The sequence below is a fragment of the Odocoileus virginianus genome, chromosome 31 (genome assembly GCF_023699985.2).
Source record: "Odocoileus virginianus isolate 20LAN1187 ecotype Illinois chromosome 31, Ovbor_1.2, whole genome shotgun sequence".
Taxonomy (NCBI): domain Eukaryota; kingdom Metazoa; phylum Chordata; class Mammalia; order Artiodactyla; family Cervidae; genus Odocoileus; species Odocoileus virginianus.
The window spans coordinates 16568813-16582796 of NC_069704.1; the positions used below are offsets into that span (position 1 = coordinate 16568813).

Genomic DNA, 13984 nt, shown 5'->3' on the forward strand with positions numbered 1-13984 from the left:
AGTCTAGAAAACCCTGGGGAAGTGTTTGGGTTTGGCCGTGACAATTCCTTAAATACATAAATATATAAATGTTATTTTTTTAATACATTTCTAGTATTTGAAATTTGTATACATTGAGGGAGGCATGTATAGCAAGTCAAAGAGGAAACAAAAGCTTCCTAGTTAGCCAGAGAACCTAACTCAATCCTGGCAATATATGACATTTTCCAACAATAGCATCACAAATACTTGTGTCTTTGTGACAGGTCAAGTTAAATTTCTCTGTCCTGGGTTTCACTGTGGTCCTAAATGGCTTTTGATAACGCTAGATAGCTAAAGAAGAAATTCCCAGGTTCAGTCAGAGTATTTCTTAAATTCTTTTTCTAACTTGTACAGTAGTGAGAATTTCATACTACAGTATGTGAACATGGTAAGACCCAATATATATTGACTTTTTAAGCAAAAAGCTTCACCCCACTGACCCTCCTCAGATGCAGGAATAGAGATCCTATGCTTGGATGTTCTGTATCTCAACAATAATTCTCTGAAAAAAAAAAAAAAGTTATACAAACCACCTTCTTCCTGCTCTGCCTTTTATCACCTGCCCTTTTTAATTTCTATTCTTAGTCTCAAACTTTTTTCTTATTTTTAATAGGTTGCACATCATTAAATCTCTATCAAATTCAAACTGCTACTAAAAGAACCTAAAGAACACTAAAATAAGCAGCATCCGTATAAGGTGAATCTTCTCTTCCTTCACAGCATGGACTTTTCAGGGAAAAAGAAGGCATGACTCTAAGATGCTCTCCCAGGCTTCCTTGCTTCCATTCCTCACAAGAACCCACTCTCCCCCGCCTCCTTTTTTTCCTTTCATTCTTTCATCTCAAATGCAAAAGAACCTCTCTAAGCTAGCCCAAGGAATATGCTATAATGAATTTAACTCAACTCATAGCAGAATTATTTCAATTAGTAAGTTTTGTTACTAAAACACATTTCTTAAAGGTATTTTGGATTAGTAAAAAGCTCTATATTACAAAGGGAACTAGCAGGTTTGTTAGATTTACATTTATATAGCTTATATTATAGACTGTGTCGTTGCTTTCTGAGAAATATTTCTGTGTTGTTGCTTTCTGAGGAATACTTCTGTGTTGTTGCTTTTTGAGAAAGATTTCTTTCCTTCACAACATGGTAAGCACCTTTAGTAATAAGATTTGAAGTAGCATAGCAGAGATGAAAGAAATTTAAAATATCAGAGGACTAAATAAAAAAGGAACAGAGAAAAAACAGATTCAAAGTGTAATCATATTAAAGAAAAAGGGATCTAACGGGGATGTTCTTCAAAGAAAGGTCAGTTCTCATATATTTTGCTTCTCAATATCATGTTTTACTACCGTATAAACTTAAAGCCACAGATGAGAATGACAGGCTGAGCAATTCTAAAGAAAGCAACAAGTCCCTTCTACCCAGCCAATAGGTGCAGGCAGTTAATAGACAATCCCAGCTGGCTTCTATGAAAAGAAGGCCACAGCAAATTTCAGGGCTGAGGAAGAAACAGGATACAGCACAGTTCCACCATCTGCTGGTCCCAATTTTACTCTGCACACTCATATTCATGGAATTGCTTATTTTGCCATGAGACATAACCATCCATCATCAGCCTCTACCGTCCCCAGTCGGATGCTGGTCAGCAGAATGTCCACCTGTCCCTCTTACCAAGTTGACACATTGAAGCTGAAATGAGGCAGAATTCATGGTCTATCAGGTAAAACAGGCCAGGAAACTCCTCTCTCAAATTCTATCCTCTACAGTTTTAGGAAAGAGGTACAAGAATGAAAAGAATGAGGAAACGTCCCATTTAGATCCCTGGCGTGCTGCAGTCCACGGGGCTGCAGAGTCGGACATGACTGATGACTGAACTGAACTGAACTGAAAAGAATGAAAACCCAGGATGACAGGGTGGATGAGAATGCTACAAATTTTATAAAAGCTTTCATAAAATAAAATGTTCAAAGCTTTCACTGAACAATGAAAGATTTACAAACAAAAACATTTAAAATATATAAAGAATCTTAAAATTATTCAAAGACAATTTAACTCAAATGTTAATTTTTGTTCCTAAATAGAAATATCCCTAAAACTGTGGTTTTCTTTTCGCCAGATAATTTTTAAGCCTTTCAGCAAAAAGAAAACTCCAGCTTCCTAGGAAAAGAGGGAATGTAAACAAACCATAAAGGTAAAAACTGGCTGTAAAATGGGATTGTGGAGAGGAAGCTGTGGGGGTGGGGAGGTAAGTGACTCAGAACAGCACACTCTGTCCAGGTTACCAGTGAATAATAACCAAGACTATAATATAGTCAATGTTATTTTAGCTTTTTAAGCCCAGATTAAGTTCTCCTAGGCAGTTTTTACTTTAAAGCCCGGAGATAGGATCCAAAATGTGAACAGATTTAATTCAGACTAAGCAAGCCCCAATCAGAATGTAAGTTCAAGGGATCTCATCACACACAAAAAATCCATTTATTTCCTATTTCATACTGCTTTTACTTCATTTTAGTTTTGCAAAAAACAGTAGTTAGAATTTAGTTGGAATAGATCATTTTTTCCCTCACAGACATCTTTAAAATCTATAAAACTACTTATTGGTGACTGGATAAACTAATTTCATCAATTGTACAACCTATAAACATAATAACTAAGTGACAAACACTGTTTCTACTGTTGTTAGTTAGCTAGGCTAAGTGAGAAAGAGAGACACCAACTATTACAACTGAATCTGATCTTTCTAAACTTAAGTTTGCATTAAACTCTAGAGTTAAAATAGCAAAGCCACTTTTTAAAACTTGAATTTCTTGCAAAACAATACTAGTTTATTCTCATTACCAATTCTGTCTCCACTTTTAATGTCTTTTTCTTGTGTAACTGCAGTGCCTAAGCCCTCCAGCATACTGCTTAATAAATAAGACAGCACATGCTTCTTACGTTTTACTTCTGATTTTAAGAGAAGGGCTTCTAGGTTTAGAAGCCCTTCTCTTAAAAAAAAAAAAAAAAAAAAACCTAGAGCCTGTTATACAAAGTGAAGTAAGTCAGAAAGAAACAAATATTGTGTATTAATGCATATATAGAGAATCTAGAAAAATCGTACTGATGAACCTATTTGGAGGAAAGGAATGGAGACACAGATGTAGGGAACAGACTTGCGGACACAACGGGGGAAGGAGAGGGTGGGATGAATGGAGGAAGTAGCCAATGGCATATATACACTATCGTGTAAAATAGATAGCGGGTGAGCAGTTGCGATGTAACACAGGGAGCCCAGTCTGGCACTCTGGTGACCTAGAGGGGTGGGGTGATGGGAGCGGGCAGGCTCAGGAGGGAGGGGATATATGTATAATTATGCTGATTCACACTGTTGTATGACAGAAACCAACACAGTATTGTAAAGCTATTTCCCTTCAATTAAAAAATTAATTTAATAAAAAATTAATTAATGATTAAGAAAAGAGACAAATGCTTCTGAAGTTTTACCATTAAATAAGATTGCTCACTTTAGGTCTTTGGTATATTCCCTTTACCAAATTTAAAGAAATTTCAGATCCCTTTTATTCCAAGTTTACTAAAAGGTCTTCTGTTATTGTTAATTATGAAATATATCAAATGTTTTTAATGTCATCTATTGAAATAATCATGTACTTTTTTATTCCTTTAATCTTCAAGTGTTGAGAATTACACTAATACACACACACTACAAAATTCTATTCTTTTGCATTTCATTTAGGATATTTCCCTCTGTGTTCACTAAGACAGTAATTTCCCTTAAAATTTTTGCTATTAGTCAAAATGAATGCATTAAAGTAAGTTTTTTTTCCCCCCCAAATAAGTTATTTAATATAGGGAATAATCTATACCATGAAGGCACTGCAAAAGTTTCCTATAGATTTTCTAAGTCTTTGGTAGGGAAAAGAAAAGAAAAGGATTTTAAATTAGCAATTCAATTTCATTAATGAGTATAAGTTATTTAGATCTTCTTGAGTTGATATTGATATTATTTCCAGAAAATTTTAGCATTTTTCACATTTTACCTAATTATCACACTTGAGTACTTAGTAGTCCACAGATTTGCTTTTCAGTCAGTGTAACAAAGCTGAGAGCATAAACTCTAAAGCCAGACATCCAGGGTTTGAGTATTGAATATTGTCTTTAATTTTACATTTTATAATTTAAGAACTAGATTTTTGATTTGTTGGTCTTTGATACTGCTTTTTTATTTCATTAATTTCTTCTCTAGGTTTCCTTTCTTCACTTTCCTTGGGCTGACACTGTGCTGTTCTTTCAATTTCTTCAGTTGGTAACTTTATTTTTTAAAATCTATTCTTTCATACTTACTGTTTTCAAGCCTACAAGTTTACCTCTATCCTTTTAACTGCATTCTACAAGTTTTGATATGTAGTACATTAATCAACTTGTGTAAATGCTCCATTTATAGTGGATAAGAAACTGTATTCACCATTTGCTGGATGAAGACTTTTATACAGCAACACATCAAATAGACCAAGCTTGCTGATTTTGTCCATATCTTCAATATTTTGGGGCTTCCCTGGTGGCTCAGACGGTAAAGAATCTGCCTGCAATGTAGGAGACCTGGGTTCGATCCCTGCGTTGGAAAGATCCCCTGGAGAAGGGAACAGCTACCCACTCCAGTATTCTGGCCTGGAGAATTCTATGGACAGAGCAGCCTGGCAGGCTATAGTCCATGGGGTCACAAAGAGTCAGATATGACTTTCACTTCAATATTTTTACTGACTTTTTTTTGCTTGAACAAGCAGTTTTTAAAATAAAAGTATTACCAAAATCTCCCATCATAATTGTGGACATGTCAAATATTCACTGTAATTTCATCAGTTTTCAATTTATATATTTCAAAGCTATATTGTTAGTCATCACAGTTACAGTTACAGCCATGAATATAATTTCTTCTTGGTGGACTATTCCTTTGTAAAATTATGCAGTGGGCCTTTTAATCCTTTAACATCTTTTAACATTCCCTTCAATAAAATTCTACTTTGTCTGATACTAAAATTACAGAACAAATTTCCTTGGTTAATAATATTGGGGTATATCTCTTCCATCCCCGTAATTTTCAAGCTTCCTGTGTGGTTTTGCTTTACTTTTGCTTTTTCCAAGCATTTTATAGCTAAATGCTGTTTTCTATCTTATTTGATGATCTTTATCTTTCTATAGGTTAGTTTAATCTGTGAGTATTGACTGTAGTAAATTATGTAGTTGGACATATTTTGAACTCTATAGCTAGATTGTCTGATTTTATGCACTGGCTTCACCAATTACCAGTTGTGTGACCTTGGCCAATCTCTTTGTGCTTTAACCTCACTTATAAAATGAAGGTACTAGCAGTACCTCAGAGAGATATTAGCATAGAATGAATATATAAATGTAAAGTGCACAGAATAGTACCCAATACACATATAACAATGCTGACTATTTTATGCTTATTTTTACATGTTTTTAGTTTACTATACTTTTTATTTGTCCCACCTTCCTACTTTCATTTGAATTGGTAAAGGTTTATAAATAATCCTTTGTTCTGCTTGTCTGGAAGTTTTAAATAATACTTCTATCCAGTAGTAATTAATGTCTATAATATTTACCGTTTATTTTTCAACAAATGTAACACTACAAAATTTTCTAATAAAGACTAAATTATGCAGAATCTTTATCCTCTTCCTTAACATGGGACTTAGTATACTTATTCCTTGAAAATGTAACAAATCTCCTCCTCAACTTATTTTCAACATACTGTCTTCTTTTTTTTTTTTGTAAACCAGACAAGAGCTAACAAATTTACTGACATGTTTGATCCATTTCTGTGGCCATTACTCCATATATATCAACTCTTCCTTCTGGATCCTTTAATAGAGTTTTAATGTAGATCTGTGAAAAATAAACTTTCTTAGTCTTTGTACATAAGCAAATGCCTTTATCTTGATCTTCCTCTTGGGTACTAGTTTTAGGTGTACATAACATTCTTACTTGAGAGTTATTTCTCCTCAACTTTTGGAAGATGTTACTTCATTATATTCTGTGCTCTATTGCTGCTGAGGTATATCTGCTTTTCTTCTATGAGCAATCTATTGTCTCTGGTAACCTGTAAAATTTTCTGATTTGGGTTTTATTGTTTCTTTAAGAACCATCCAGATGTAGATTTATTATTTATCCTGCTTCAGTTCAGTTCAGCTCAGTTCAGTAGCTCAGTCATGTCTGACTCTTTGCAACCCCATGGACTGCAGCACGCCAGGCCTCCCTGTCCATCACCAACTTCCAGAGTTTACCCAAACTCATGTCCATTGAGTCGGTAATGCCATTCAACCATTTCATCCTCTGTCGTCCCCTTCTCCTCCTGCCTTCAATCTTTCTCAGCATCAGGGTCTTTCCAAATGAGTCAGCTCTTCACATCAGGTGGCCAAAGTATTGGAGTTTCAGCTCAACATCAGTCCTTTCAGTGAACACCCAGGGCTGATCTCCCTTAGGATGGACTGGTTGGATCTCTGTGCAATCCAAGGGACTCTCAAGAGTCTTTTCCAACACCACAGTTCAAAAGCATCAATTCTTCAGCACTCAGCTTTCTTTATAGTCCAACTCTCACATCCATAGATGACCACTGGAAAAACTATAGCCTTGACTAGATGGACAAAGTTGGCAAAGCTTAATGTCTCTGCTTTTTAATATGCTGTCTAGCTTGGTTATAACTTTCCTTCCAAGGAGTAAGTATCTTTTAATTTCATGGCTGCAATCACCATCTGCAGTGATTTTGGAGCCCCCCAAAATAAAGTCAGCCACTGTTTCCACTGTTTCCCCATCTATTCGCCATGAAGTGATGGGACTGGATGCCATAATCTTTGTTTTCTGAATGTTGAGCTTTAAGCCAACTTTTTCACTCTCCTCTTTCACTTTCATCAAGAGGCTCTTTAGTTCTTCTTCACTTTCTATTATAAGGGTGATGTCATCTGCATATCTGAGGTTATTGATATTTCTCCCAGCAATCTTGATTCCAGCTTGTCCTTCATCCAGCCCAGCGTTTCTCATGATGTACTCTGCATATAAGTTAAACAAGAAGGGCAACAATATACAGCCTTAATGTACTCCTTTTCCTATTTGGAACCAGTCTGTTGTTCCATGTCCAGTTGTAACTATTTGTTCCTGACCTGCATACAGATTTCTCAAGAGGCAGGTCAGGTGGTCTGGTATTCCCATCTCTTTCAGAATTTTCCACAGTTTATTATGATACACACAGTCAAAGCCTTTGGCATAGTCAATAAAGCAGAAATAAGTATTTTTCTGAAACTCTCTTGCTTTTTCGATGATCCAAAGGATGTTGGCAATTTGATCTCTGGTTCCTCTGCCTTTTCTAAAACCAGCTTAAACATCTGGAAGTTCACGGTTCATGTACTGCTGAAGCCTGGCTTGGGGAATTTTGAGCATTACTTTGCTAGCATGTGAGATGAGTGCAATTGTGCGGTAGTTTGAGCATTTTTTGGCATTGCCTTTCTTTGGGATTGGAATGAAAACTGACCTTTTCCAGTCCCGTGGCCACTGCTGAGTTTTCCGAATTTGCTGGCATATTGAGTGCAGCAATTTCACAGTATCATCTTTTAGGATTTGAAATAGCTCAACTGGAATTCCATCACCTCCACTAGCTTTGTTTGTAGTGATGCTTCCTAAGGCCCACTTGACTTCATATTCCAGGATGTTTGGCTCTAGGTGAGTGATCACACCATGGTGATTATCCGGGTTGTGAAGGTCTTTTTTGTACAGTTCTTCTGTGTATTCTTGCCACATCTTAATATTTTCTGCCTCTGTTAGGTGCATACCATTTCTGTCCTTTATTGAGCCCATCTTTGCATGAAATGTTCCCTTTGGTATCTCTAATTTTCTTGAAGAGATCTCTAGTCTTTGCCATTCTATTATTTTCCTCTATTTCTTTGTACTGATCACTGAGGAAAGCTTTCTTATCTCTCCTTGCCTTTCTTTGGAACTCTACATTCAATTGGGTATAGCTTTCCTTTTCTCCTTTGCTTTTAACTTCTCTTCTTTTCACAGCTATTTGTAAGGCCTCCTCAGACAGCCATTTTGCTTTTTTGCATTTCTTTTTCTTGGGGATGGTCTTGCTCCCTGTCTCCTGTACAATGTCACAAACCTCTGTCCATAGTTCATCAGGTACTCTGTCTATCAGATCTAGTCCCTTAAATCTATTTGTCACATCTCTTTAACAAGTGGTGCTGGGAAAACTGGCCAACCACTTGTAAAAGAATGAAACTAGAACACTTTCTAACACCATACACAAAAATAAACTCAAAATGGATTAAAGATTTAAATGTAAGACCAGAAACTATAAAACTTCTAGAGGAGAACATAGGCAAAACACTCTCCAACATAAATCACAGCAGGATCCTCTATGACCCACCTCCCAGAATACTGGAAATAAAAGCAAAAATAAACAAATGGGACCTAATGAAGCTTAAAAGCTTTTGCACAACAAAGGAAACTATAAGCAAGGTGAAAAGACAGCCTTCAGAATGGGAGAATATAATAGCAAATGAAGAAACAGACAAAGGATTAATCTAAAAAATATACAAGCAACTCCTGAAGCTCAATTCCAGAAAATTAAATGACCCAATCAAAAATGGGCCAAAGATCTAAACAGACATTTCTCCAAAGAAGACATACAGATAGCTAACAAACACATGAAAATATAGATGCTCAACATCACTCATTATCAGAGAAATGCAAATCAAAACCTCAGTGAGGTACCATTACACGCAAGTCAGAATGGCTGCTATCCAAAAGTCTACAAGCAATAAATGCTGGAGAGGGTGTGGAGAAAAGGGAACCCTCTTACACTGTTGGCAGGAATGCAAACTAGTACAGCCGCTGTGGAGAACAGTGTGGAGATTCCTTAAAAAACTGGAACTAGAACTGCCATATGACCCAGCAATCCCACTCCCGGGCATACACACCAAGGAAACCAGATCTGAAAGAGACATGTGTACCCCAATGTTCATCGCAGCACTGTTTATAATAGCCAGGACATGGAAGCAACCTAGATGCCCATCAGCAGATGAATGGATAAGGAAGCTATGGTACATATACACTATGGAATATTACTCAGCCACTAAAAAGAATTCATTTGAATCAGTTCTAATGAGATGGATGAAACTGGAGCCCATCATACAGAGTGAAGTAAGCCAGAAAGATAAAGACCAATACAGCATACTAATGCATATATATGGAATTTAGAAAGATGGTAACAATAACCCTATATGCAAAACAGAAAAAGAGACACAGATGTACATAACAGAATTTTAGACTCTGTGGGAGAAGGCAAGGGTGGGATGTTCTGAGAGAACAGCATTGAAACAAGTATACTATCAAGGGTGAAACAGATCACCAGCCCAGGTTGGATGCATGAGACAAGTGCTCAGGGCTGGTGCACTGGGAAGACCCAGAGGGATGGGATGGAGAGGGAGGCGGGAGGGGGGATTGGGATGGGGAACACATGTAAATCCGTGGCTGATTCATGTCAATGTATGGCAAAAACCACTACTATATTGTAAAGTAATTAGCCTCCAACTAATAAAAATAAATGGGAAAAATAAATAAATAAATAAATAAATTCAAACAAACAAACAAAAATCTATTTGTCACTTCCACTGTATAGTCATAAGGGATTTGATTTAGGTCATACCTGAATGGTCTAATGGTTTTCCCCACTTCAATTTATCCTGCTTATCTGTCTTTAATTTAGAAATTCTCTTTAAATACTGCTTTTTCATTATTTACTCCATTCTCCTGTAGCTCAGCTGTGTGTTTTAGATATATCCATCTGTAATATTTAGAGCAAAGGGAATATGACAAAGTAAGAATTCTCTGCCACATTAATCATGCCATTAGCATCGACTCTGCCCATAGTTTTCTAAGCATTTCTAAGAATCAACTCTTGAAAACCAAAGTTACAGCATGCTGACTAGTATTTTTTGAACCATCTCTTCCACTAAACTCCTCACAATCCCTCCACAGATAATACAGAAGCAAAAGACATAATAGAGACACGGCTAACAAACTTTTCAGTGACTGGGCTAGAATATAGTCTTTCTGAGGTTTTTATTGATCCCATACACTAATCCTGTCACAAACTTCTAACATATAATGAATATATATATAGCATATATATATTTTATAAGATAAAATTCTACTCATTGAATCTTGTGTTTTCCACTGACTTCCACTGTGAACAGAGTGGTTCCATATTCTATTGGCAAACTCTCCTATGCAATCTCCATAGGACAGAACTAAACTAGAGAACTAGAAGAAATTTATATCACCAATGAGTAGACAAATTAAAGCCTGTATCATTTAACACCTGAATGCATATGCATAACAACCATATCAAAATCTATTCATTTAAAGCATGCACAAAACTTTTCTTTAAGGTCACAGGACAAAGCCTCTGGACATTTTTATTTCTACTGCATAACTTTCAAAAACTATATCTTTAGCTCAACAACAAGTAATAAGACTCCAGCTGTGCTTGCTTTGTCTCAGACAACCTGTATAGTATTCCTTTTTGGATATAAGATAATAAAAAAAAGGAGATTAAGTTATGATTCCAATTTCATACTAAACATATAAAAGGCTTCTTTTATTTTGATCTCAGATTATCCAATTTATCCAAGCAGATGCAAAAGGCTCCAAGTTTATCATTGCAATTAGGTCTGCCTTGATCAAATTCATGGCTTCTGGTCCCAGATATCCTCTTGTTTCAACCTGTGATCTTGGGCTCCTTTCTCTTAGCATCAATTTTCTAAGTCATACATTTTTTTGTTTTTCTTTTTCAATCGTTTAAATCAGTTTTTCAAGGTGCAATTTACACATAATGAAAAGCACCCACTTCAAGTTTTGACAGATATATATATACCTGGGTTACCACTAAAATAATCAAGATATAAAACATTTCTACCACCCTGCTTCCCTAAAGCTCTCTGTGCTTCTTTGGCAGGCATACAGTCAATCCACCCTGGCCCCTGGTGATCAATGACCTTTTTACATTTTTGACTGCTTTTGCCTACTTTTTGCCTGCTTTACAATTTCAAATAAATGCAGGTACATAGTACATATTCTGCCTATCTGACTTCTTCCACTTAACATAAGGTTTTAGAGATTCATCCATGTTACTGCATGTATTAGTAGTTGGTTCCTCTCTTTTGCTAAGCAGAATTCCATTGTTTGAACATATCATAACTTGTTTATTTGGTCACCAAAAGATGGGCATTGGGGTTGTTTTCATTTTTTGGCTACCATAAATAAAACTGCTATGAACACTTTAAAATTTTAATGAAAATTTGTTTTCATTTCTTTCAGAATACAACATCATAGAGTCTCCTTTATATTCAAACAACAAAATCTGTCTTAAAAACAAAGTTTATTTCACATAAGTAAAGAGCTGACTATTTATTCATTACGAGGTGATCGCCTCTTCAAAAATATTAAATAAAGAACTGCCACTTCTATATAATGTATAAGAATACAATTACCGTATAATATGTGTTGAGTGTTCCCCTTGATGGTTTGGAGGTTAATTAACAAGGACTATAGTCTAAATGTTGTAAAATATGAAGGTATAAACAGAATAGGAAATATGACATCACTTTTAGAAAAGCTAATGTTTTAAATGCACTCATTTAAAGAAATTATTCAAATCTGTCTTTTTAGCTTTACAGCTGTAAGTACTCAAAAGAAATGTGTTTTTTGAGAGCTAAAACTATGGAAGCATAGTTATCAATCTATGGAACTAAGAGAGCCTATGAGTGGGGATTCAACAACCAACACCACTTTCACTTCTTTTGAAGCAGTGACTGAAAATAACAGGTAACAACTTCATGGCTTTGATTCTCCAAAGGTGCTAGGTTGGATCAAGTCATCAATCTAGGGTCACCCTTACATCTTGAGGAAACACTACAAGACTGTGTTTGAGAGGACCTGATATTAGTTTCCAGTAATGCTCAGGTCACTCAGCCTGATAGATGTATCAGGACTGATTTTACCTATAACTCAGAAAGGACGGATAAATCAGCAAAAGTACCTAAATACAGCACAAGAGAGGTAAACAGAAAAGAAAAATCTATGGAAATTCAAAGGAAGAGGAGATTTATTTCCATTTAGAGGAACTGAAGAGCAACTTCAAAATGGAGGCAACTCAATATCCTCGCATAGCAGAATTGGGACATGGAATGACGTCTAATAACCTAATAAAACTACTAAGGACATACTTAAAATCTTGGACCAAATCAAGTTTCAAAAGACTGGGGTCTAAATGCAATGTGGGATCTTCGATTAGATCCCGGAGCAGAAAAATGACATTAGTAGAAAAGCTGGTGAAGAACAGATAATGTTTGGTTAACTGTAATGCACCAAGACTGGTTTCGAGGTTTTAACAAAAATACCATGGTAACAATATGTTAACATTAAAGTAAACTGGATGACTGTATCCAGAAACTCATTATATTATTTTCTTTTCTGTGAATCTAAAATTATCACAAAATTAGCTGTCTATTTAAAAACAAATAGGGGAAAAAAGGCAGGGAGAATAAAGCATGCTGACAAAGACGACTGAGGAGGCCTGTAGATCTGCAAAGTGCATTAAAAGAGTCAAAGGATAAAACAAAACACTGAGGATAAAATCTTGTACTTTTACTGTTATCAGAAGATTACCCAATTACCCCTCTATTTCTCAAACAGCATGATCAAACAATAATAGTAATTCTACTTCTGGGAATCTATTCAAAGAAACAATCCCTAGTAAAACTTACACTTAATGTACAAAGATGCTCACGGAATTTTTCAGTAATAAAAAATGGAAACAATCTAAATATAAAAATAGTTAAATAAACCTATTATTAGACCCTTCTCCATATTCCTCCCAAGTCTATCTAACACACTTCTCTGTATTTTATGCCACACTTCCTTGTCATTAATTCTAGATAGAGTTGATCTGTATCTCAACGATACATGACACCTATTTAAATCATGTTCTGCCGACAGAGTACTTTAATATCTGTTTCACGGTCTAGATTATGAGATTCTTGAGAGCAGAAACTAAGTTATATTCACATCAGAATCCTTGGCACATAGCAGTTAGCAAATAAGTTCTTCAGAAATGAAAGGTTAAATTATATAGGAGTCACACTTGGATAAGTCTAGTCCCACAGAGGACAAATCCAATTTTTTTTGAAGATCTATACAATAAGCAGAAGCTGAATATAACAGAAGGTCTAAGGAACCCACAACTAGCCCCGGGGTAGTAAATTTTCTATCAGCGGATACAGAGGTAGCTGTAATATTCTGACAATGTCAATAAACAGAAGGGCTCTTTTCACGGAGAGAGTATTAACAATATGACTGAGATTGTGGTGACAGTGTATTGTACGCAGGTTGGAATACAGGCTCTGAAGTGATATGGCCCAAGTCTGAGTCTTAGCTCTGCCTTAATTTCCTCACCCATAAAATGAGGGTGACAGTAAACCTCCTTTATAAATTTGTGGTGTGGGTTAAATGAGAAGATGTATATAAAAACTTGGCATAGTTTCTAGAACATAGTAACTATTCAATAGAAGTTAATTTTTGTTATGACACTATTGCCTCTTAAACTTCTGGCCTCCACTTATATTAGTTGATTCAGATGTGAAGGAAAGAAATAATCCAGAGGAATCTGAGCAGCATCTATAAGAACTGTAAAGTTGTGGAATGAAAATTTCACATCTGGAGGCAAGGTTAATATATTTATTCATGATCTTTTATCACTGGTGATTGAAACTTGGAAAAGAAAGGTAAATATTAAAAATCTAGACAATATTTAAGAAGAGAATTTGGATTTTAGGTGAAAGTACAGGCTTAGACTAAGAACTAAAGATGGAAGAAATATGAGACCTGGGAAAAA

The 13984-nt window shown here is 35.7% G+C and overlaps 1 protein-coding gene across 3 annotated transcripts in view; it reads right to left on the reverse strand.

Annotated features, from left to right (window-relative positions):
- FKTN (fukutin) overlaps nt 1-13984 on the reverse strand; it is an 88886-nt gene that overhangs the window by 36276 nt on the left and 38626 nt on the right. Inside the window, exon 10 of one of the 3 annotated variants that reach the window (XR_002309120.2) lies at nt 9737-9874. The exons of the other annotated variants lie outside the window; for them this stretch is intronic. The gene's annotated coding sequence lies outside the window, so the exon portion shown is untranslated. The remainder of the gene's footprint in view (nt 1-9736; nt 9875-13984) is intronic. 3 annotated transcript variants of the gene reach the window in all.